This window comes from Orbicella faveolata, unplaced genomic scaffold (genome assembly GCF_042242905.1).
Source record: "Orbicella faveolata isolate gen_17 unplaced genomic scaffold, um_ofav_v1 contig_12, whole genome shotgun sequence".
In the NCBI taxonomy this organism is placed as follows: domain Eukaryota; kingdom Metazoa; phylum Cnidaria; class Anthozoa; order Scleractinia; family Merulinidae; genus Orbicella; species Orbicella faveolata.
Genome location: NW_028301539.1, coordinates 35281955 through 35307544, shown reverse-complemented (window position 1 = coordinate 35307544; position 25590 = coordinate 35281955).

The window sequence follows — 25590 nt, the reverse complement described above, 5'->3', positions numbered from 1 at the left end:
CGCGGTGAAATGGACACAGCAAAACTTTTTGAACTTTCACTTTCGAGCTTCTGGGCCGAAATATAGCCCGAGTTCACTTTAAGAATGAAAGAATAGCCGAGACCGCCTTACGCGCATCGTGATTTTGACCAACTTTGGCTCGATTTCCCGGCAAATGGGGAATATTTTCCGCTAACGGGGTCTATAAAGTAACTCCTGATTGCCTTGGTTTGCATTGAAATGGAGAGAGCAAAACTTTTTCAAGGCTCCCCTTCGGGCTTCTGAGCCGAAATATAGCCCTACTTCAGTTTAAGACTGAAAGAGTAGCCGAGACCGTCTTACGCGCATCGTGATTTTGACCAACTTCGGCTCGATTTCCCGAAACTTCGGGGATATATTCAAGTCCCAAGGACTCAAAACTAACCCCTGATGGCCTTGGTCTGCAGTTAAATGGACACAGCAACTTTTTTTTGAACCCTTACTTTCGAAATTCTGGGCCGAAATATAGCCCCACTTCACTTTAAGACTGAAATAGTAGCCGAAACCACCCTAGACGCATCGTGAATTTGACCAACTTCGGCTTCAAATGCCAGAACTTAAGGGATATTTTCCAGTCCCGTGGACTTTAAACTAACTCATGATGGCCTTGGTTTTCAGTTAAATTGAGAGAGAAAATCTTTTTGAACGCTCACTTTCGAGCTTCTGGGCCGAAATATACAGCCACGTCACTTTAAGACTAAAAGAGTAGCCGAGAATGCTTTACGCGCATCGTGATTTTGAGAAACTTCGGCTCGATTTCCCGGGACTTAGGGGATATTTTCCAGTCCCAGGAACTCTAAACTAACTCCTGATGGCCTTGGCTTGCAGTGAAATGGACAGAGCAAAACTTTTTGAACGCTCACCTTCGAGCTTCCTGGTCGAAATAAAGCCCCACTTTACTTTAAGACTTAAAGAGTAACCGATACCACCTTACGCGCATTGTGATTTTGACAAACTTCGGGTGGATGTCCCGGAACTTGGGGAACATTTTCCAGTCCCTTGGACGCAAACCTAAGTCCTGATGGCCTTGTTTTGCAGTGAAATAGACAGAGCAAAAGTTTTTGAACGCTCACTTTCGAGCTTGTGGGCCGAAATATAGCCCTACGTCACTTTAAGACTGAAACATTAGCCGAGACCGCATTTCGCGCATTGTGATTTTGATCAACTTCGGCTCGCTTTCTCGGAACTTGGGCAATATTTTCCAGTCCCGGGGACCCTAAACTAACTTTTGATAGCTTTGGTTTGCAGTGAAATGCACACAGCAAAACTTTTTGAACGCTCACTTTCGAGCTTCTGGACAGAAATATAGCCCCACTTCACTTTAAGACTGAAAGGGTAGCCGAGACCGCTTTGGGAGCATCGTGATTTTGACCAACCTCAGCTCGATTTACCGGAACTTGGGGAAGATTTTCCAGTCCTAGGGACGCTAAACTAACTCCTGATGGCCTTGTTTTTAAGGCAGAGAACACAGCAAAACTTTTTGAATGCTCACTTTCGGGCTTGTGGGCCGAAATATAGCCCCACTTCACTTTAAGACTGAAACAGTAGCCGATATCGCATTTTGCGCATCGTGATTTTGATCAACTTCGGTTCGATTCCCCGGAACTTGGGCAATATTTTTCAGTCCCGGGGACTCTAAACTAACCCCTGATGGCCTTGGTTTGCAGTGAAATGGACAGAGGAAAAATTTTTGAACGCACACTTTCGGGCTTCTGGCCCGAAATATAGCCCCACTTCACTTTAAGACAGAAAGAGTAGCCGAGACCACTTTAGGGCCATCGTGAGTTTGACCAACCTCGGCTCAATTTCCCGGACCTTGGGGCATATTTTCTTGTCCCGGGGACTCTAAACTAACTCCTGATGGCCTTGGTTTGCAGTGATATTAGCAGAGCAAAACTTTTTGAACGCTCACTTTCGGGCTTCTGGCCCGAAATATAGCCCCACTTCACTTTAAGACTGAAAGAGTAGCCGAGACCGCCTTACGCGAATCGTTATTTTGACCAACTTCGGCTCGATTTCCCGGAAGTTGGGGGATATTTTCCAGTCCCGGGGACTCTAAACTAGCTCCTGATGGCTTTGGTTTGCAGTGAAATAAACACAGGGAAACTTTTTGAACGCTCACTTTCAAGCTCCTGGGCAGGAATAAAGCCTCACTTCACTTTAAGACTGAAACAGTAAGCGAGACCGCCTAACGCGCACCGTGATTTTGACCAACTTCGGCTTAATCTGCCAGAACTTAAAAGATATTTTCCAGTCCCGGGGACTCTAAACTAACTCATGATGGCCTTGGTTTGCAGTGAAATGAACACAGCAAAACTTTTTGAACGCCCACTTTCGGGCTTCTGGCCCGAAATATAGCCCCACTTCACTTTAAGACTGAAAGAGTAGCCGAGACTACCTTACGCAAATCGTGATTTTGACCAACTTCGGCTCGATTTCCCGGAAGTTGGGGGATATTTTCCAGTCCCGGAGACTCTAAAGTAGCTCCTGATGGCTTTGGTTTGCAGTGAAATAAACACAGGGAAACTTTTTGAACGTTCACTTTCAAGCTCCTGGGCAGGAATAAAGTCTCACTTCACTTTAAGACTGAAACAGTAAGCGAGACCGCCTAACGCGCATCGGGATTTTGACCAACTTCGGCTAAATTTCCCTGAACTTGGGGGATATTTTCCAGTCCCGAAGACTCTTAAGTAACCCCTGATGGCCTTCGTTTGCATTGAAATGGATACAGCAAAACTTTTTTAACGCTCACTTTTGAGCTTCTGGGCCGAAATATAGCCCCACTTCACTTTAAGACTGAAAGACTAGCCAAGACCGTCTAGCGCGCATCGTGATTTTGACCAACGTCTTCCCCATTTTCCGGAACTTGGCAATTATCTTGCAGTCCCGGGGACTCTAAACTAACTTCTGATGGGCTTGGTTTGCAATGAAATGGACACAGCAAATTTTTTGCAGCGCTCACTTTGGAGCTTCTTGGCCGAAATAGAGCCCCACTTCACTTTAAGACTGAAAGAGTAGCCGAGGCCGCCTGAGGCGCATCGTTATTTTGACCAACTTCGGCTTGAGTTGCCAGAAGTTAAAACATATTTTCCAGTCCCGGGGACTCTAAAGTAACTCATAATGGCCTTGGTTTTCAGTGAAATTCAGAGAGGAAAACTTTTTGAACGCTCACTTTCGAGCGTCGGGACCGAAATATAGCCCTACGTCACTTTAAGACTGAAAAAGTAGCCGAGACCGCATTTCGCGCATTGTGATTTTGATCAACTTCGGCTCGCTTTCTCGGAACTTGGGCAATATTTTCCAGTCCTGGGGACCCTAAACTAACTTTTGATAGCTTTGGTTTGCAGTGAAATGCACGCAGCAAAACTTTTTGAACGCTCACTTTCGAGCTTCTGGACAGAAATATAGCCCCACTTCACTTTAAGACTGAAAGGGTAGCCGAGACCGCTTTGGGAGCATCGTGATTTTGACCAACTTCAGCACGATTTACCGGAACTTGGGGAAGATTTTCCAGTCCTAGGGACGCTAAACTAACTCCTGATGGCCTTGTTTTTAAGGCAAAGAACACAGCAAAACTTTTTGAATGCTCACTTTCGGGCTTGTGGGCCGAAATATAGCCCCACTTCACTTTAAGACTGAAACAGCAGCCGATATCGCATTTTGCGCATCGTGATTTTGATCAACTTCGGTTCGATTCCCCGGAACTTGGGCAATATTTTTCAGTCCCGGGGACTCTAAACTAACCCCTGATGGCCTTGGTTTGCAGTGAAATGGACAGAGGAAAAATTTTTGAACGCACACTTTCGGGCTTCTGGCCCGAAATATAGCCCCACTTCACTTTAAGACAGAAAGAGTAGCCGAGACCACTTTAGGGCCATCGTGATTTTGACCAACCTCGGCTCAATTTCCCGGACCTTGGGGCATATTTTCTTGTCCCGGGGACTCTAAACTAACTCCTGATGGCCTTGGTTTGCAGTGATATTAGCAGAGCAAAACTTTTTGAACGCTCACTTTCGGGCTTCTGGCCCGAAATATAGCCCCACTTCACTTTAAGACTGAAAGAGTAGCCGAGACCGCCTTACGCGAATCGTTATTTTGACCAACTTCGGCTCGATTTCCCGGAAGTTGGGGGATATTTTCCAGTCCCGGGGACTCTAAACTAGCTCCTGATGGCTTTGGTTTGCAGTGAAATATACACAGGGAAACTTTTTGAACGCTCACTTTCAAGCTCCTGGGCAGGAATAAAGCCTCACTTCACTTTAAGACTGAAACAGTAAGCGAGACCGCCTAACGTGCACCGTGATTTTGACCAACTTCGGCTAAATTTCCCTGAACATGGGGGATATTTTCCAGTCCCGAAGACTCTTAAGTAACCCCTGTTGGCCTTCGTTTGCATTGAAATGGATACAGCAAAACTTTTTGAAGCTCACTTTTGAGCCTCTGGGCCGAAATATAGCCCCACTTCACTTTAAGACTGAAAGACTAGCCAAGACCGTCTTGCGCGCATCGTGATTTTGACCAACGTCTTCTCCATTTTCCGGAACTTGGGAAATATATTGCAGTCCCGGGGACTCTAAACTATCTCCTGATGGCCTTGGTTTACAGTGAAATGGACACAGCAAATTTTTTGCAGCGCTCACTTTGGAGCTTCTGGGCCGAAATAGAGCCCCACTTCACTTTAAGACTTAAAGAGTAGCCGAGGCCGCCTTAGGCGCATCGTGATTTTGACCAACTTCGGCTTGATCTGCCAGAACTTAAAAGATATTTTCCAGTCCCGGGGACTCTAAACTAACTCCTGATGGCCTTGGTGTTCAGTCAAATTGAGAGAGTTAAACTTTTTGAACGCTCACTTTCGAGCTTTTGGACCGAAATATAGCCCTACTTCACTTTAAGACTGAAATAGTAGCCGAGACCGCCTTACGAGCATCGTGATTTTGACCAAGTTCAGCTCGATTTCCCGGAACTTGGGGGATATTTTGTAGTCCGGGGGACTTTAAACTAACTCCTGATGGCCTTGGTTTGCAGTTAAATGCAGAAAGCGTAACTTTTTAAAGGGTCACTTTCGAGCTTCTGGGCCGAAATATTGCCCCACTTTACTTTAAGACTGAAAGAGTAGCCGAGACCGTCTTACGCGCATCGTAATTTTGACCAACTTCCGTTCGATTTCCCGGAACTTCGGGGATATATTCCAGTCCCGGGGACTCTAAACTAACTGCTGATGGCCTTGGTTTCCAGTGAAGTGGACACAGCACATTTTTTTGAACGCTCACTTTCGAGCTTCTCGGCCGAAATATAGCCCTACTTCACTTTAAGACTGAAAGAGTAGCCGAGACCGCCTTACACGCATGGTAATTTTGACCAACTTCGGCTCGATTTCCCGGAAGTTGGCGAATATTTTCAATTCCCGGGGAAGCTAAACTAACTTCCGATGGCCTTAGTTTGCAGTTAAATGGACACAGCAAAAGTTTTTGAACGCTCACTTTCGAGCTTATGGGTCGAAATGTAGCCACACTTTACTTTAAGACTGAAAGAGTAGCCGAGACCACCTTATGCGCATCGTGATTTTGGGATACTTGGGCTGGATTTCCCGCAAATAGGGGGATGTTTTCCAGTCCCGGGGACTCTAAACTAACTCCTGATGGCTTTGGTTTCCAGTGAAATGGACACAGCAAAACTTTTGAAACACTCAGTTTCGAGCTTCTGGGCCGAAATATTGCCCCACTTCACTTTAAGACCGAAAGAGTAGCCGAGACCGCCGTACGCCCGTCGTGATTTTGACCAACTTCGGTTAAGTTTCCCGGAACTTGGGGATATTTTCCAGTCCCTGGGACTCTAAACTGACCCCCGACGTCCTTGGTCTGCAGTAAAATGGACAGAACCAAACTTTTTGAACGCTCACTTTTGAGCTTCTGGGCCGAAATATAGCTCCACTTCACTTTAAGAGTGAAAGAGTAGCCGAGACCGCCTTACGCCCATCGTAATTTTGACCAACTTCAGCTCGATTTCCCGGAACTTGGGGGATATTTTCCAGTCCCGCAGACTCTAAAGTAACTCCTGATGGCCTTGCTCTGGAGTGAAATGGACACAGCACAACTTTTTGAACGCTCACTTTCTAGCTTCTGGGCGGAAATATTGCCCCAGTTGACTTTAAGAATGAAAGAGTAGCCGGGAACGCCTTACGCGCATCGTGATTTTGACCAACTTTGGCTCGATTTCCCGGGAAATGGGGGATATTTTCCGGTAGCGGGCACTCCAAACTAACTCCTGGTTGCCTTGCTTTGCGGTGAAATGGACACAGCGCCAGTTTTTGAACGCTCACCTTTGAGCGTCTGGGCCGAAGCATAGCCCTACTTGACTTTAAGACTGAAAGACTAGCCGAGACCGCCTTACGCGCATCGTGATTTTGGGCTCCTTCGGCTCGACTTCCCGGAACTTGGGAGATAATTCCCAGTCCCGGGCACTCTAAACTAATTCCTGATGGCCTTGGTTTTCAGTGAAATGGACACAGCCAAACTCTTTAAACGTTCACTTTCGAGCTTCTGGGCCGAAATATAGCCCCACTTCACTTTAAGACTGAAAGAGTAGCCGGGACCGCCTTACACGCATGGTAATTTTGTCGAACTTCGGCCTCATTTCCTGGGACTTGGGGGATGTTGTCCAGTCCCGGAAGCTCTAAACTTATTCCTGAATGCCTAGATTTTTAGTGAAATGGACACAGGTAAAAGGGGCGCACGCTAGGTTTCCAGGTTGTAGGCCGAAATATAGCCCCACTTTATTTTAAGACTGAAAGTGTACACGAAACCGCCTTAAGCGCATCGAAATTTTTAGCCACTATGGCTCGATCTGCCAAAACTTGGGGGATATTTTCAAGTCCCGGGGACTCTACCCTAACTCTTGATGGCCTTAGTTTTCAGTCAAATGGTCACAGGTAACAGGAGCGCACGCTCGGTGTCGAGCTTCTAGGCCGAAATGTAGCCCCACTTCATTTTAAGACTGAAAGAGTAAACGAAACTGCCGTACGCTTATCGTAATTTTAAGAAAGTATGGCTCAATTTGCCGAAACTTGGAGGACAGCTTCCAGTCTCGAGGATTCTAAACTATCTCCTGATGGACTTAGTTCTTAGGGAAATGGACACAGGTAAAAGGAGAGCACGCTCGGTGTCGAGCTTGTAGAACCGAAAAATAGCCCCGCTTCATTTTCGGAGTAAACGAGTAGCCGAGACCGCCTTACGCGCATCGTGATTTTGAGCATCTTTGGCTCGATTTGCCGAAATTCGGGGAATATTTTCCAGTCCCGAGGACTCTATGCTAACTCCTGATGAACTTAGTTTTCAGTGATATGTACACAGGTAAAAGGAGCGCACGCTCGGTGTTGAGCTTGTCGGCCGAAATATAGCCCCACTTCATTTTAAGACTGAAAGAGTAGCCGAGACCGCCTTACGCGCATCGTGATTTTGAGCAACTTTGGCTCGATCTGCCAGAATTTGGGAAATAGTTTCCAGTCCCAAGGACTCTAAACTAACTCCTGATGGCCTAAGATGTCAGTGAAATGGACAGGTAAAATTAACGCACGCCCGGTCTCGAGCTTCTAGGTCGAAATATAGCCCCCCTTATTTTTAAGACTGAAAGAGTAGCCGAGACCGCCTTACGCGCATCGTGATTTTGGGCCACTTTTGCTCGATTTCCCGGAAGTTGGCGAATAATTTAAAGACCCGGGGACGCTAAAATAACTCCCGATGACCTTGGTTTGCAGTTTAATGAACACAGCAAAACATTCTGAACGCTCACCTTCGAGCTTCAGGGCCGAAATATAGCCCTACTTAAATTTAAGACTGAAAGAATAGCCGAGAGGCCGTTACGCGCATGGTAATTTTCATCAACTTCGGCGCCATTTCCTGGAACTTGGAGAATATTTTCCAGTCCCGGGGACTCTATACTAACTCCTGATGGCCTTGATTTGCAGTGAAATGCACACAGCAAAACTTTTTGAAGGCTCACTTTTGAGCTTGTCGGCCGAAATATAGCCACACTTCACTTTAAGACAGACACCGTAGCCCAGACCACCTTAAGCGCATCGTGAATTTGATCAACTTCTGCTCGCTTTCCTGGAACTTGGGGGATATTCTCCAGTCCCGAGGACTCTAAACTGACTTCTGATGGCCTTCGTTTGCACTGAAAGTGACAGAGCAAAACTTTTTAAACACTCACTTTCGAGCTTCTGGGCCGAAATATAGCCCCACTTCACTTTAAGAGTGAAAGAGTAGCCGAGACCGTCTTACGCGCATCGTGATTTTGACCAACGTCTTCTCGATTTTCCGGAACTTGGGAAATACATTCCACTCCCGGGGACTCTAAACTAACTCCTGATAACCTTGGTTTGCAGTGAAATAGACACAGTAATTTTTTTTTGAGCTTTGAGCCTTTGGGCCTAAATAGAGCCCCACTTCACTTTAAGACTGAGGGAGTAGCCGACACCGCCTTAAGCGCACCGTGATTTTGACCAACTTCGGCTCGATTTGCCGGAACTTGGGGGATATTTTCCAGTCTCGGGTACTCTAAACTAACTCCTGATTGTCTTGGTTTTCCGTGAAATGGACACAGCGAAACTTTTTGAACGCTCACTCTCGAGCTTCTGGACCGAAATATAGCCCCACTTTACTTTAAGACTGAAAGAGTAGCCGAGACCGTCTTGCGCAAATCGTGATTTTGACCAACTTCAGGTCTGTTTCCCGGAACTTGGGGGATATATTCCATATCCGCGGGCTCTAAACTAACTCCTGATGGCCTTGGTTTTCAGTAAAATGGACAAAGGAAAGCTTTTTGAACACTCTCTTTGTAGCTTCTGGGCCGAAATAGAATCCCACTTCACTTTCAGACTGAAATAGTAGCCGAGACCGCCTCACACGCATCGTGAGTTAGACCAAGTTCAGCTGGATTTCACGCAACTTTTGGGATATTTTCCAGTCCTGGGGACTCTAAACTAACTCCGGATGGCCTTGGTTTGCACTGAAATGCGCACAGCATAACTTTTTGAACGCCCACTTTGGAGGTTCTGGGCCGAAATATAGCCCCACTTCACTTTAAGACTGAAAGAGTAGCCGAGATCGCGTTACGCGCATCGTGATTTTGACCATTTTCGGATCGATTTGTCGGAACTTGGGGGATATTTTCCAGTCCCGGGGACTCTAAACTAACTCCTGATCGCCTTGCTTTGCATTGAAATGGACAGAGCAAAACATTTTGAACGCTCACTTTCGAGCTTGTGGGCCGAAAATAGCCACACTCTACTTTAAGACTGAAACAGTAGCCGAGACCGCATTTCGCGCATCCTGATTTTGATCAACTTCGGCTCGCTTTCCCGGAACTTGGGGAATATTTTCCAGTCCCGGGGAACCTAAACTAACTTTTGATAGCTTTGGTTTGCAGTGAAATGCACACAGCAAAACTTTTTGAACGCTCACTTTCGAGCTTCTGGACAGAACTATAGCCCGACTTTACTTTAAGACTGAAAGAGTAGCCGAAACCGCCTTACGTATATCGTAATTTTGACGAACTTCGAATGGATTTTCCGGAACCTGGGGTATATTTTCCAGTCCCTTGGACGATAAACTAAGTCCTGATGGGCTTGTTTTGAAGTGAAATGGACACAGCAAAACTTTTTGAACGCTCACTTTCTAGCTTTTGGGCCGAAATATAGGCACACTTGACTTTAAGACTGAAACAGTAGCCGAGACCACGTTACGGGCATCATGAATTTGATCAACTTCGGCTCCAATTGCCGGGACTTGGGGTATATTTTCAAGTCTAAGGGAACTCTAAACTAACTCCTGATGGCCTTGGTTTGCATTGAAATGGACACAGCACAATTTTTTGAACCCACACTTTCAAGCTTCTGGGCCGAAATATAGCCCCACTTCACTTAAGACTGAAAGAGTAGCCGAGACCGCCTTGCTCGCATCGTGAGTTTTACAAACTTGGGTTCGATATTCCGGAACTTGGGGGATATTTTCCAGTCCCAGGAGCTCCAAACTAACTCCTGATAGCCTTGGTTTGCAGTGAAATGGACAGAGCAAAACTTTTTGAACGCTCACCTTCGAGCCGCCTGGCCGAAATAAAGCCCCACTCTACTTTAAGACTTAAAGAGTAACCGAGACCACCTTACGCGCATTGTGATTTTGACAAACTGCGGGTGGATCTCCCGGAACTTGCGGAACATTTTCCAGTCCCTTGGACCCTAAATTAAGTCCTGATGGCCTTGTTTTGCAGTGAAATGGACACAGCAAAACTTTTTGAACGCTCACTTTCGAGTTTGTGGGCCGAAATATAGCCACACTTTACTTTAAGACTGAAACAGTAGCCGAGACCGCATTTCGCGCATCGTGATTTTGATCAACTTCGGCTCGCTTTCCCGGAACTTGGGGAATATTTTCTAGTCCCTGGGACCCTAAACTAACTTTTGATAGCTTTGGTTTGCAGTGAAATGGACACAGCAAAACTTTTTGAACGCTCACTTTCGAGCTTCTGGACAGAAATATAGCCCCACTTCACTTTAAGAATGAAAGGGTAGCCGAGACAGTTTTGGGAGCATTGTGATTTTGACCAACTTCAGCTCGATTTACCGGAACTTGGGGAATATTTTGCAGTCCCAGGGACGCTAAACTAACTCGTGATGGCCTTGGTTTTTAGTGAAATTCAGAGAGGAAGGTTTTTGAACGCTCACTTTCGGGCTTCTGGGCCGAAATATAGCCCCACTTCACTTTAAGACTGAAACAGTAGCCGATACCGTATTCGCGCATCGTCATTTTGATCAACTTCGGTTCGATTCCCCGGAACTTGGGCAATATTTTTCAGTCCCGGGGACTCTAAACTAACCCCTGATGGCCTTGGTTTGCAGTGAAATGGACACAGCAAAACTTTTTGAACGCTCACTTTCGGGCTTCTGGCCCGAAATATAGCCGCATTTCACTTTAAGACAGAAAGAGTAGCCGTGACCACTTTAGAGGCATCGTGATTTTCACCAACCTTGGCTCGATTTCCCGGACCTTGGGGCATATTTTCTTGTCCCGGGGACGCTAAACTAACTCCTGATGGCCTTGGTTTGCAGTGAAATGAACAGAGCAAAACTTTTTGAACGCTTACTTTCGGGCTTCTGGCCCGAAATATAGCCCCATTTCACTTTAAGACAGAAAGATTAGCCGAGACCACTTTAGGGGGATCGTGATTTTCACCAACCTCGGCTCAATTTCCCGGACATTGGGGCATATTTTCTTGTCCCGGGGACGCTAAACGAACTCCTGATGGCCTTGGTTTGCAGTGAAATGAACAGAGCAAAACTTTTTGAACGCTCACTTTCGGGCTTCTGGCCCGAAATATAGCCCCACCTCACTTTAAGACTGAAATAGTAGCCGAGACTACCTTACGCAAATCGTTATTTTGACCAACCTCGGCTCGATTTCCCGGAAGTTGGGGGATATTTTCCAGTCCCGGGGACTCTAAACTAGCTCCTGATGGCTTTGGTTTGCAGTGAAATAAACACAGGGAAACTTTTTGAACGCTCACTTTCAAGCTCCTGGGCAGGAATAAAGCCTCACTTCACTTTAAGACTGAAACAGTTAGCGAGACCGCCTAACGAGCACCGTGATTTTGACCAACTTCGGCTAAATTTCCCTGAACTTGGGGGATATTTTCCAGTCTCGAAGACTCTTAAGTAACCCCTGACGGCCTTCGTTTGCATTGAAATGGATACAGCAAAACTTTATGAAGCTCACTTTTGAGCTTCTGGGCCGAAATATAGCCCCACTTCACTTTAAGACTGAAAGACTAGCCAAGACCGTCTTGCACGCATCGTGATTTTGACCAACGTCTTCTCCATTTTCCGGAACTTGGGAAATACATTCCACTCCCGGGGACTCTAAACTAACTCCTGATGGCCTTGGTTTGCAGTGAAATGGACACAGCAAACTTTTTGCAGCGCTCCCTTTGGAGCTTCTGGGCCGAAATAGAGCCCCACATCACTTTAAGACTAAAAGAGTAGCCGACGCCGCTTTGGGAGCATTGTGATTTTGACCAACTTCGGCTCCATTTCCCGGAACTTGGGGGATATTTTGATGTCCCGGAGACTGTAAACTATCTCCTGATGTGACTTGGTTCGCGGTGAAATGGACACAGCAAAACTTTTTGAACTTTCACTTTCGAGCTTCTGGGCCGAAATATAGCCCGAGTTCACCTTAAGAATGAAAGAATAGCCGAGACCGCCTTACGCGCATCGTGATTTTGACCAACTTTGGCGTGATTTCCCGGCAAATGGGGAATATTTTCCGCTACCGGGGACTCTTAAGTAACTCCTGATTGCCTTGGTTTGCATTGAAATGGAGAGAGCAAAACTTTTTCAAGGCTCCCCTTCGGGCTTCTGAGCCGAAATATAGCCCCACTTCACTTTAAAACTGAAATAGTAGCCTAGACCGCCTTAGACGCATCGTGATTTTGACCAACTTCGGCTTGAGTTGCCAGAACTTAACGGATATTTTCCAGTCCTGTGGACTCTAAACTAACTCATGATGGCCTTGGTTTTCAGTTAAATTGAGAGAGGAAAACTTTTTGAACGCTCAATTTCGAGCTTCTGGGCCGAAATATACAGCCACGTCACTTTAAGACTAAAAGGGTGACCGAGACTGCTTTACGCGCATCGTGATTTTGAGAAACTTCGGCTCGATTTCCCGGGACTTGGGGGATATTTTGATGTCCCGGACACTGTAAACAATCTGCTGATGTGGCTTGGTTTGCGGTGAAATGGAGACAGCAAAACTTTTTGAACTTTCACTTTCTAGCTTCTGGGCCGAAATATAGCCCCAGTTCACTTTAAGAATGAAAGAGTAGCCGAGACCGCCTTACGCGCATTGTGATTTTGACAAAATTGGGCTCGATTTGCCCGAACTTGGGCGATATTTTCCAGTCCCGAGGAGTCTAAACTAACTCCTGATGGCCATGGTTTGCAGTGAAATTCACACAGCACAAGTCTTTGAACGCACACTTTCGAGCTTCTAGGCCGAAATATAGTCCGACATCACTTACGACTTAAAGAGTAGCCGAGACTGGCGTGCGCGCATCGTTATTTTGAACAACTTCGGGTCGATATTCCGGAACTTGGGGGATATTTTCCAGTCCCTTGGACGATAAACTAGGTGCCGATGGCCTTGTTTTGCAGTGAAATGGACACAGCAAAGCTTTTTGAACGCTCACCTTCAAGCTTCTGGGCCGAAATATAGCCCACTTTACTTTAATACTGAAAAAGTACCCGAGACCGCCTTACGCGCATCGTGATTTTGACAAACTTCGGGTTGATTTCCCGGAACTTGGGGGATATTTTCCAGTCCCTTGGACGCTAAACTAGGTGCCGATGGCCTTGTTTTGGAGTGAAATGGACACAGCAAAGCTTTTTGAACGCTCACCTTCAAGCTTCTGGGCCGAAATATAGCCCACTTTACTTTAATACTGAAAAAGTACCCGAGACCGCCTTACGCGCATCGTGATTTTGACAAACTTCGGGTTGATTTCCCGGAACTTGGGGGATATTTTCCAGTCCGTTGGACGCTAAACTAGGTGCCGATGGCCTTGTTTTGGAGTGAAATGGACACAGCAAAGCTTTTTGAACGCTCAATTTCGATCTTCTGGGCCAAAATATAGCCCCCCACTTCTTTAACACTGAAAGAGTAGCCGAGACCGCCTTACGCGCGTCGTGATTTTGACAAACTTCGGGTTGATTTCCCGGAACTTGGGGGATATTTTCCAGTCCCGGGGACTATCAACTAACTCCTGCTTGTCTTGGTTTGCGGTGAAATGGACACAGCGAAAGTTTTTGAACGCTCACTCTCGAGCTTCTGGGCCGAAATAGAGCCCCATTTTACTTTAAGACTGAAAGAGTAGGCGAGACCGTCTTGAGCGAATCGTGATTTTGACCAATTTCGCGTTTATTTCCCGAAACTTGGGGGATATATTCCAGTCAAAGGGACTCTAAAGTAACTCCTGATGGCCTTGGTTTTTAGTGAAATGGAAAGAGCAGAACTTTGGAGCTTCTGGGCAGAAATATAGCCCCACTTTACTTTAAGACTGAAAGAGTAGATGAGACCGCGTTACGCGCATCGTAATTTTGACGAACTTCGAATGGATTTCCCAGAACTTGGGGGATATTTTGCAGTCCCTTGGACGCTAAACTAAGTTCTGATGGCCTTGTTTTGAAGTAAAATGGAGACAACAAAACTTTTTGAACGCTCAATTTCTAGCTTGTGGGCCGAAATATAGCCACATTTCACTTTAGTACTGACACAGTAGCCGAGACCACGTTACGCGCATCATGAATTTGATCAATTTCGGCTCGATTTCCCGGGACTTGGGGGATATTCTCCAGTCCCGGGGACTCTAAACTAACTTGTGATGGCCTTGGTTTGCACTGAAAGTGACAGAGCAAAACCTTTTAAACACTCACTTTCGAGCTTCTGGGCCGAAATATAGCCCCACTTCACTTTAAGACTGAAAGAGTAGCCCAGACCACCTTACGCAAATCGTGATTTTGAGCAACTTCGGGTCGGTTTCCCGGAACTTGGGGAATATATTCCATTTCCACGGGCTCTTAACTAACTCCTGATGGCCTTGGTTTTCAGTGAAATGGACAAAGGTAAGCTTTCTGAACACTCACTTTGTAGCTTCTGGGCCGAAATAGAATCCCACTTCACTTTCAGACTGAAATAGTAGCCGAGACCGCCTCACGCGCATCGTGAGTTAGACCAAGTTCAGCTCGATTTCACGCAACTTTTGGAATATTTTCCAGTGCGGGGGACTCTAAACTAACTCCGGATGGCCTTGGTTTGTACTGAAATGCGCACAGCATAACTTTTTGAACGCCCACTTTGGAGCTTCTGGGCCGAAATATAGCCCCGCTTCACTTTAAGACTGAAAGAGTAGCCGAGATCGCCTTACGCGCATCGTGATTTTGACCATTTTCGGATCGATTTCTCGGAACTTGGGGGATATTTTCCAGTCTCGGAGACTCTAAACTAACTCCTGATCGCCTTGCTTTGCATTGAAATGGACAGAGGAAAACTTTTTGAACGCTCACTTTCGAGCTTGTGGGCCGAAATATAGCCACACTTTACTTTAAGACTGAAACAGTAGCCGAGACCGCATTTCGCGCATCGTGATTTTGATCAACTTCCGCTCGATTTCCCGGAAGTTGGGGGATATTTTCCAGTCCCGGGGACTCTAAACTAGCTCCTGATGGTTTGGTTTGCAGTGAAATAAACACAGGGAAACTTTTTGAACGCTCAGTTTCAAACTCCTGGGCAGAAATAAAGCCTCACTTCACTTTAAGACTGAAACAGTAAGCGAGACCGCCTAACGCGCACCGTGATTTTGACCAATTTCGGCTAAATTTCCCTGAACTTGGGGGATATTTTCCAGTCCCGAAGACTCATAAGTAACCCCTGATGGCCTTCGTTTGCATTGAAATGGATACAGTAAAACTTTTTGAACGCTCACTTTTGAGCTTCTGGGCCGAAATATAGCCCCACTTCACTTTAAGACTGAAAGACTAGCCAAGACCGTCTTGCGCGCATAGTGATTTTGACCAACGTCTTCTCCATTTTCCGGAACTTGGGAAATATATTGCAGTCTCGGGGACTCTAAAGTAACTCCTGATGGCCTTGGTTTGCAGTGAAATGGACACAGCAAACTTTTTGCAGCGTTCACTTTGGAACTTCTGGGCCGAAATAGAGCCCCACTTCACTTTACGACTGAAAGAGTAGCCGAGGCCGCCTTAGGCGCATCGTGATTTTGACCAACTTCGGCTTCAGTTGCCAGAACTTAAAAGATATTTTCCAGTCCCGGGGACTCTAAACTAACTCATGATGGCCTTGGTTTTCAGTGAAATTCAGAGAGCAAAACTTTTTGAACGCTCACTTTCGAGCTTCTGGACCGAAATATAGCCCTACTTCACTTTAAGACTGAAAGAGTAGCCGAGACGGCCTTTCGCGAATCGTTATTTTGACCAACTTCGTCTCGATTTCGCGGAAATTGGGGGATATTTTCCAGTTCCGGGCACTGTAAACTTCTTCCTCAGGGCCTTGCTTTGCAGTGAAATGGGCGCAGCATAACTTTTTAAACGCTCACTTTTGACCTTGTGGGCCGAAATATACAGCCACGTTACTTTAAGACTCAAAGAGTAGCCGAGACTGCTTTACGCGCATCGTGATTTTGACAAACTTCGTCTCGATTTCCCGGAACTTGGGGGATATTTTGATGTCCCGGAGACTGTACACTATCTCCTGATGTGGCTTGGTTCGCGTTGAAATGGACACAGCAAAACTTTTTGAACTTTCACTTTCGAGCTTCTGGACCGAAATATAGCCCGAGTTCACTTTAAGAATGAAAGAATAGCCGACACCACCTTACGCGCATCGTGATTTTGACCAACTTTGGCTCGATTTCCCGGGAATTGGGGAATATTTTCCGGTGCCGAGGACTCTAAAGTAACTCCTGATTGCCTTGGTTTGCATTGAAATGGAGAGAGCAAAACTTTTTCAACGCTCCCGTTCGGGCTTCTGAGCCGAAATATAGCCCCACTTCAGTGTAAGACTGAAAGAGTAGCCGACACCGTCTTACGCGCATCGTGATTTTGACCAACTTCGGCTCGATTTCCCGAAACTTCGGGGATATATTCAAGTCCCAAGGTGTCTAAACTAAGCCCTGATGGCCTTGGTCTGCAGTTAAATGGACACAGCAATTTTTTTCAACGCTTACTTTCGAAATTCTGGGCCGAAATATAGCCCCATTTCACTTTAACACTGAAATAGTAGCCGAGACCGCCTTAGCGTATCGTGATTTTGACCAACTTTGGCTTGAGTTGCCAGAACTTAAGGTAAACTTTCCAGTCCCGTGGACTCTAAACTAACTCATGATGGCCTTGGTTTTCAGTTAAATTGAGAGAGAAAAACTTTTTGAACGCTCACTTTCGAGCTTCTGGGCCGAAATATACAGCCACGTCACTTTAAGACTAAAAGAGTAGCCGAGACTGCTTTACGCGCATCGTGATTTTGAGAAACTTCGGCTCGATTTCCCGGGACTTGGGGGATATTTTGATGTCCCGGACACTGTAAACAATCTGCTGATGTGGCTTGGTTTGCGGTGAAATGGACACAGCAAAACTTTTTGAACTTTCACTTTCGAGCTTCTGGGCCGAAGTAGAGCTCCAGTTCACTTTAAGAATGAAAGAGTAGCCGAGACCGCCTTACCCGCATCGTGATTTTGACAAAATTGGGCTCGATTTGCCCGAACTTGGGCGATATTTTCCAGTCCCGAGGAGTCTAAACTAACTCCTGATTGCCTTGGTTTGCAGTGAAATGAACACAGCAAAACTTTTTGAACTTTCACTTTCTAGCTTCTGGGCCGAAATATAGCTCCAGTTCACTTTAAGAATGAAAGAGTAGCCGAGACTGCCTTACGCGCATCGTGATTTTGACAAAATTCGGCTCGATTTGCCCGAACTTGGGCGATATTTTCCAGTCCCGAGGAGTCTAAACTAACTCTTGATTGCCTTGGTTTGGAGTGAAATGAACACTGTAACACGATTTGAAGGCTTATTTTCGAGCTTCTGGGATGAAATATAGCCCCACTTCACTTTAAGACTGAAAGAGTAGGCGAGACCGCCTTACGCGCATTGTAATTTTGACCAACTTCGGCTCGATTTCCCGGAAGTTGGCGAATACTTTCAATTCCCGGGGAAGCTAAACTAACTTCCGATGGCCTTAGTTTGCAGTTAAAAGGACACAGCAAAACTTTTTGAACGCTCACTTTCGAGCTTCTGGGTGAAGTATAGCCCCACTTAACTTTAAGACTGAAAGAGTAGCCGAGACCGCCTTACGCGCATCGTTATTTTGGGATACTTCGGCTCGATTTCCCGCAAATAGGGGATTATTTTCAAGTCCCGGGGACTCTAAACTAACTCCAGGTGGCCTTGGTTTCCAGTGAAATGGACACAGGAACACTTTTTGAACGCGCAGTTTCGAGCTTACTGGCCGAAATATAGCCCTACTTCTTTTTAAGACTGAAAGAGTAGGCGGGAGCGCCTTACGCGCACTGTGATTTTGAGGATCTTCGGCTCGATATGGCGAAACTTGGCAGATATTTTCCAGTCCCAAAGTCTCTAAACTCACTCCTGATTGTCTAAGATGTGAGTGAAATAGAGACAAAAATTTTTGAACCCTTACTTTCGAGCTTCTGGAGTTAAATCTAAGCCCACTTTACCTTAAGACTGAAAGAGTAGCCGAAACCACCTTAAGCGCATCGTGATTTTGACTAACTTCGGGTGGATTTCCCGTAACTTGAGGGATATTTCCAGTCCCTTGGACGCTAAACTAAGTCGTGATGGCCTTGTTTTCCAGTGAAATGGACACAGCGAAACTTTTAAAACACTCAGTTTCGAGCTTCTGGGCCTAAATATTGCCCCACTTCACTTTAAGACTGAAAGAGTAGCCGAGACCGCCGTACGCGCGTCGTGATTTTGACCAACTTCGGTTAAATTTCCCGGAACTTGGGGGATATTTTCCAGTCCCGGGGACTCTAAACTGACTCCCGACGTCCTTGGTCTGCAGTAAAATGGACACAGCACAACTTTTTGAACGCTCACGTTTGAGCTTCTGGGCCGAAGCATAGCCCTACTTCACTTTAAGACTGAAAGACTAGCCGAGACCGCCTTACGCGCATCGTGATTTTGGGCTACTTCGGCTCGAATTCCCGGAACTTGGGAGATAATTCCCATTCCCGGGCACTCTAAACTAATTCCTGATGGCCTTGGTTTTCAGTAAAATGGACACAGCCAAACTCTTTGAACGTTCACTTTGGAGCTTCTGGGCCGAAATATAGCACCACTTCACTTTAAGACTGAAAGAGTAGCCGAGACCGCCTTACGCGCATGGTAATTTTGTCGAACTTCGACTTGATTTCCTGGGACTTGGGGGATATTTTCCACTCCCGGAAGCTCTAAACTAACTCCTGAATGCCTTGGTTTTTAGTGAAATGTACACAGGTAAAAGGGGCGCACGCTAGGTTTCCAGGTTGTAGGCCGAAATATAGCCCCACTTTATTTTAAGACTGAAAGTGTACACGAAACCGCCTTAAGCGCATCGCAATTTTTAGCCACTATGGCTCGATCTGCCAAAACTTGGGGGATATTTTCCAGTCCCGGGGACTCTACCCTAACTCTTGATGGCCTTAGTTTTTAGTCAAATGGTTACAGGTAACAGGAGCGCACGCTCGGTGTCGAGCTTCTAGGCCGAAATGTAGCCCCAGTTCATTTTAAGACTGAAAGAGTAAACGAAACTGCCGTACGCTTGTCGTAATTTTAAGAAAGTATGCCTCAATTTGCCGAAACTTGGAGGATAGCTTGCAGTCTCGAGGATTCTAAACTATCTCCTGATGGACTTAGTTCTTAGGGAAATGGACACAGGTAAAAGGAGAGCACGCTCGGTGTCGAGCTTGTAGAACCGAAATATAGCCCCAGTTCATTTCCGGAGTAAATGAGTAGCCGAGACCGCCTTACGCGCATCGTGATTTTGAGCATCTTTGGCTCGACTTGCCGGTATTCGGGGAATATTTTCCAGTCCCGAGCACTCTATGCTAACTCCTGATGAGCTTAGTTTTCAGTGATATGTACACAGGTAAAAGGAGCGCACGCTCGGTGTTGAGCTTGTCGGCCGAAATATAGCCCCACTTCATTTTAAGACTGAAAGAGTAGCCGAGACCGCCTTACGCGCATCGTGATTTTGAGCAACTTTGGCTCGATCTGCCAGAATTTGGGAAATATTTTCCAGTCCCAAGGACTCTAAACTAACTCCTGATGGCCTAAGATGTCAGTGAAATGGACACAGGTAAAATTAGCGCACGCCCGGTCTCAAGCTTCTAGGTGGAAATATAGCCCCCCTTAATTTTAAGACTGAAAGAGTAGCCGAGACCGCCTTACGCGCATCGTGATTTTGGGCCACTTTTGCTCGATTTCCCGGAAGTTGGCGAATAATTTAAAGACCCGGGGACGCTAAAATAACTCCCGATGACCTTGGTTTGCAGTTTAATGAACACAGCAAAACATTCTGAACGCTCACCTTCGAGCTTCAGGGCCGAAATATAGCCCTACTTAAATTTAAGACTGAAAGAACCGCCGAGAGCTCGTTACGCGCATCGTAATTTTCATCAACTTCGGCGCCATTTCCTGGAACTTGGAGAATATTTTCCAGTCCCGGGGACTCTAAATTAACTCCTGATCGCCTTGCTTTGCATTGAAATGGACAGAGCAAAACTTTTTGAAGGCTCACTTTCGAGCTTGTGGGCCGAGATATAGCAACACTTTACTTTAACACTGAAACAGTAGCGGAGACTGAATTTCGCGCATCGTGATTTTGATCATCTTCGGCTCGCTTTCCCGGAACTTGGGGAGTATTTTCCAGTCCCGGGGACTCTAAACTAACTCCTGATCGCCTTGCTTTGCATTGAAATGGACAGAGCAAAACTTTTTGAAGGCTCACTTTCGAGCTTGTGGGCCGAGATATAGCAACACTTTACTTTAACACTGAAACAGTAGCGGAGACTGAATTTCGCGCATCGTGATTTTGATCATCTTCGGCTCGCTTTCCCGGAACTTGGGGAGTATTTTCCAGTCCCGGGGACCCTAAACTAACTTTGATAGCTTTGGTTTGCAGTGAAATGCACACAGCAAAACTTTTTGAACGCTCACTTTCGAGCTTCTGGACAGAAATATAGCCCGACTTTACTTTAAGACTGAAAGAGTAGCCGAAACCGCCTTACGTATATCGTAATTTTGACGAACTTCGAATGGATTTCCCGGAACTTGGGCTATATTTTCCAGTCCCTTGGACGCTAAACTAAGTCCTGATGGCCTTGTTTTGAAGTGAAATAGACACAGCAAAACTTTTTGAACGCTCACTTTCTAGCTTTATGGCCGAAATATTGGCACACTTGACTTTAAGACTGAAACAGTAGCAGAGACCACGTTACGGGCATCATGAATTTGATCAACTTCGGCTCCAATTGCCGGGACTTGGGGGATATTTTCCAGTCCCGGGGACTCTAAACTAACTCCTGATGGCCTTGGTTTGCATTGAAATGGACACAGCACAATTTTTTGAAAGCACACTTTGGAGATTCTGGGCCAAAATATAGCCCCGCTTCACTTAAGACTGAAAGAGTAGCCGAGACCGCCTTCCTCGCATCGTGAGTTTGACAAACTTCGGGTCGATATTCCGGAACTTGGGGGATATTTTCCAGTCCCAGGAACTCTAAACTAACTCCTGATAGCCTTGGTTTGCAGTGAAATGGAGAGAGCAAAACGTTTTGAACGCTCTCCTTCGAGCTTCCTGGCCGAAATAAATCCCACTTTACTTTAAGACTTAAAGAGTAACCGAGACCACCTTACGCGCATTGTGATTTTGACAAACTTCGGGTGGATATCCCGGAACTTGGGGAACATTTTCCAGTCCCTTGGACGCTAACCTAGCTACTGATGGGCTTGTTTTGCAGTGAAATAGCCACAGCAAAACTTTTTGAACGCTCACTTTTGCGCTTGTGGGCCGAAATATAGCCACACTTTACTTTAAGACTGAAACAGTAGCCGAGACCGCATTTCGCGCATCGTGATTTTGATCAACTTCGGTTCGCTTTCCCAGAACTTGGGGAATATTTTCCAGTCCCGGGGACTCTAAACTAACTTTTGATAGCTTTGGTTTTGCAGTGAAATGCACACAGCAAAACTTTTTGAACGCTCACTTTCGAGCTTCTGGACAGAAATATAGCCCCACTTCACTTTAAGACTGAAAGGGCAGCCGAGACCGTTTTGGCAGCATCGCGCTTTGGAGGAACTTCAGCTCGATTTACCGAAACTTGGGCAATATTTTTCAGTCCCGGGGACTCTAAACTAACCCCTGATGGCGTTAGTTTGCAGTGAAATGGACACAGCAAAACTTTTTCAACGCTCACTTTCGGGCTTCTGGCCCGAAATATAGCCCCACTTCACTTTAAGACAGAAAGAGTAGCCGAGACCACTTTAGCGGCATCGTGATTTTGACCAACCTCGGCTCAATTTCCCGCACCTTGGGGCATATTTTCTTGTTCCGGGGACGCTAAACTAACTCCTGATGGCCTTGGTTTGCAGTGAAATGAACACAGCAAAACTTTTTGAACGCTCACTTTCGGGCTTCTGGGCCGAAATAGAGCCCCCCTTCAATTTAAGACTGAAAGAGTAGCCGAGGCCGCCTTAGGCGCATCGTGATTTTGACCAACTTCGGCTTCAGTTGCCAGAACTTAAAAGATATTTTCCAGTCCCGGGGACTCTAAACTAACTTATGATGGCCTTGGTTTTCAGTGAAATTCAGAGAGGAAAACTTTTTGAACGCTCACTTTCGAGCTTCTGGACCGAAATATAGCCCTACTTCACTTTAAGACTGAAACAGTAGCCGAGACCGCCTTACGCGAATCGTTATTTTGACCAACTTTGTCTCGATTTCGCGGAACTTGGGAAATATTTTCCAGTTCCGGGCACTGTAAACTACTTCCTGAGGGCCTTGCTTTGCAGTGAAATGGGCACAGCATAACTTTGTGAACGCTCACTTTCGAGCTTGTTGGCCGAAATATACAGCCACGTTACTTTAAGACTAAAAGAGTAGCCGAGACTGCTTTACGCGCATTATGATTTTGACAAACTTCGGCTCGATTTCCCGGAACTTGGGGGATATTTTGATGTCCCGGAGACTGTAAACTATCTCCTGATGTGGCTTGGCTCGCAGTGAAATGGACACAGCAAAACTTTTTGAACTTTCACTTTCGAGCTTCTGGGCCGAAATATAGCCCGAGTTCACTTTAAGAATGAAAGAATAGCCGCGACCGCCTTACGCGCATCGTCATTTTGACAAAAATCGGCTCGATTTGCCCGAACTTGGGCGATATTTTCCAGTCCCGAGGAGTCTAAACTAACTCCTGATGGCCTTGGTTTGCAGTGAAATGAACACAGTTACACTTTTTGAAGGCTTATTTTCGAGCTTCTGGGATGAAATATAGCCCCACTTCACTTTAATACTAAAAGAGTAGCCGAGACCGCCTTACGAGCATCGCGATTTTGACCAAGTTCAGCTCGATTTCCCGGAACTTGGGGGATATTTTCCAGTCCGGGTAACTTTAAACTAACTCCTGATGGCCTTGGTTTGCAGTGAAATAGACACAGCAAAGCTTTTTGAACTTTCACTCTCGAGCTTGTGGGCCGAAATATAGCCCCACTTTACTTTAAGACTGAAAGAGTAGCCGAGACCGTCTTACGCGCATCGTGATTTTGACCAACTTCCGTTCGATTTTCTGGAACTTCGGGGATATATTCCAGTCCCGGGGACTCTAAATTAACTGCTGATGGCCTTGGTCTGCAGTAAAATGGACACAGCAAAACTTTTTGAACGCTCACTTTAGAGCTTCTGGGCCGAAATATAGCTCCACTTTACTTTAAGAGTGAAAGAGTAGTGGAGACCGCCTTACGCCCATCGTAATGTTGACCAACTTCGGCTCGATTTCCCGCAACTTGGGGGATATTTTCCAGTCCCGCGGACTCTAAAGTAACTCCTGATGGCCTTGCTCTGGAGTGAAATGGACACAGCACAACTTTTTGAACGCTCACTTTCCAGCTTGTGGGCGGAAATATTGCCCCAGTTCACTTTAAGAATGAAAGAGTAACCGGAACCGCCTTACGCGCATCGTGATTTTGACCAACTTTGGCTCGCTTTCCCGGGAAATGGGGGATATTTTCCGGTACCAGGGACTCTAAACTAACTCCTGATTGCCTTGGTTTGCAGTGAAATGGACACAGCACCACTTTTTGAACGCTCACGTTTGAGCTTCTGGCCCGAAGCATAGCCCTACTTCTCTTTAAGACTGAAAGACTAGCCGAGACCGCCTTATGCGCATCGTGATTTTGGGCTACTTCGGCTCGATTTCCCGGAACTTGGGAGATAATTCCCAGTCCCGGGCACTCTAAACTAATTCCTGATGGCCTTGGTTTTAAGTGAAATGGACACTGCCAAACTTTTTGAACGTTCACTTTCGAGCATCTGGGCCGAAATATAGCCCCAGTTCACTTTAAGACTGAAAGAGTAGCCGGGACCGCGTTACGCGCATGGTAATTTTGTCGAACTTCGGCTTGATTTCCTGAGACTTGGGGGATATTTTCCACTCCCGGAAGCTCTAAACTAACTCCTGACCGCCTTGGTTTTTAGTGAAATGGACACAGGTAAAAGGGGCGCACGCTGGGTTTCCAGGTTGTAGGCCGAAATATAGCCCCACTTTATTTTAAGACTGAAAGTGAACACGAAACCGCCTTAAGCGCATCGAAATTTTTAGCCACTATGGCTCGATCTTCCAAAACTTGCGGGATATTTTCCAGTCCCGGAGACTCTACCCTAACTCTTGATGGCCTTAGTCTTCAGTCAAATGGTCACAGGTAACAGGAGCGCACGCTCGGTGTCGAGCTTCTAGGCCGAAATGTAGCCCCAGTTCATTTTAAGACTGAAAGAGTAAACGAAACTGCCGTACGCTTATCGTAATTTTAAGAAAGTATGGCTCAATTTGCCGAAACTTGGAGGATAGCTTCCAGTCTCGAGGATTCTAAACTATCTCCTGATGGACTTAGTTCTTAGTGAAATGGACACAGGTAAAAGGAGAGCACGCTCGGTGTCGAGCTTGTAGAACCGAAATATAACCCCACTTCATTTTCGGAGTAAACGAGTAGCCGAGACCGCCTTACGCGCATCGTGATTTTGAGCAAGTTTGGCTCGATTTCCCTTAAGTTGGCGAATAATTTAAAGTCCGGGGAACGCTAAACTAACTCCCGATGACCTTGGTTTGCAGTTTAATGAACACAGCAAAACATTCTGAACGCTCACCTTCGAGCTTCAGGGCCGAAATATAGCCCTACTTAAATTTAAGACTGAAAGAATAGCCGAGAGCCCGTTACGCGCATGGTAATTTTCATCAACTTCGGCGCCATTTCCTGGAACTTGGAGAATATTTTCCAGTCCCGGGGACTCTAAACTAACTCCTGATGGCCATAGTTTGCAGTGAAATGGACACAGCAAAACTTTTTGAAGGCACACTTGCGAGCTTGTGGGCCTAAATATAGCCACACTTCACTTTAAGACTGAAACAGTAGCCGAGACCGCGTTACGCGCATCGTGATTTTGATCAACTCCTGCTCGCTTTCCCGGAACTTGGGGAATATTTTCCAGTTCCGGGGACTCTAAACTAACTCCCGATGGCCATGGTTTGCAGTAAATTTCACACAGCACAAGTTTTTGAACGCATACTTTCGATCTACTTAAAGAGTAGCCGAGACCGGCGTGCGCGCATCGTGATTTTGACCAACTTCGGGTCGATATTCCGGAACTTGGGGGATACTTTCCAGTCCAAGGGACTCTAAACTAACTCTTGATGGCCTTGGTTTGCAGTGAAATGGACACAGCGAAACTTTTTGAACGCTCA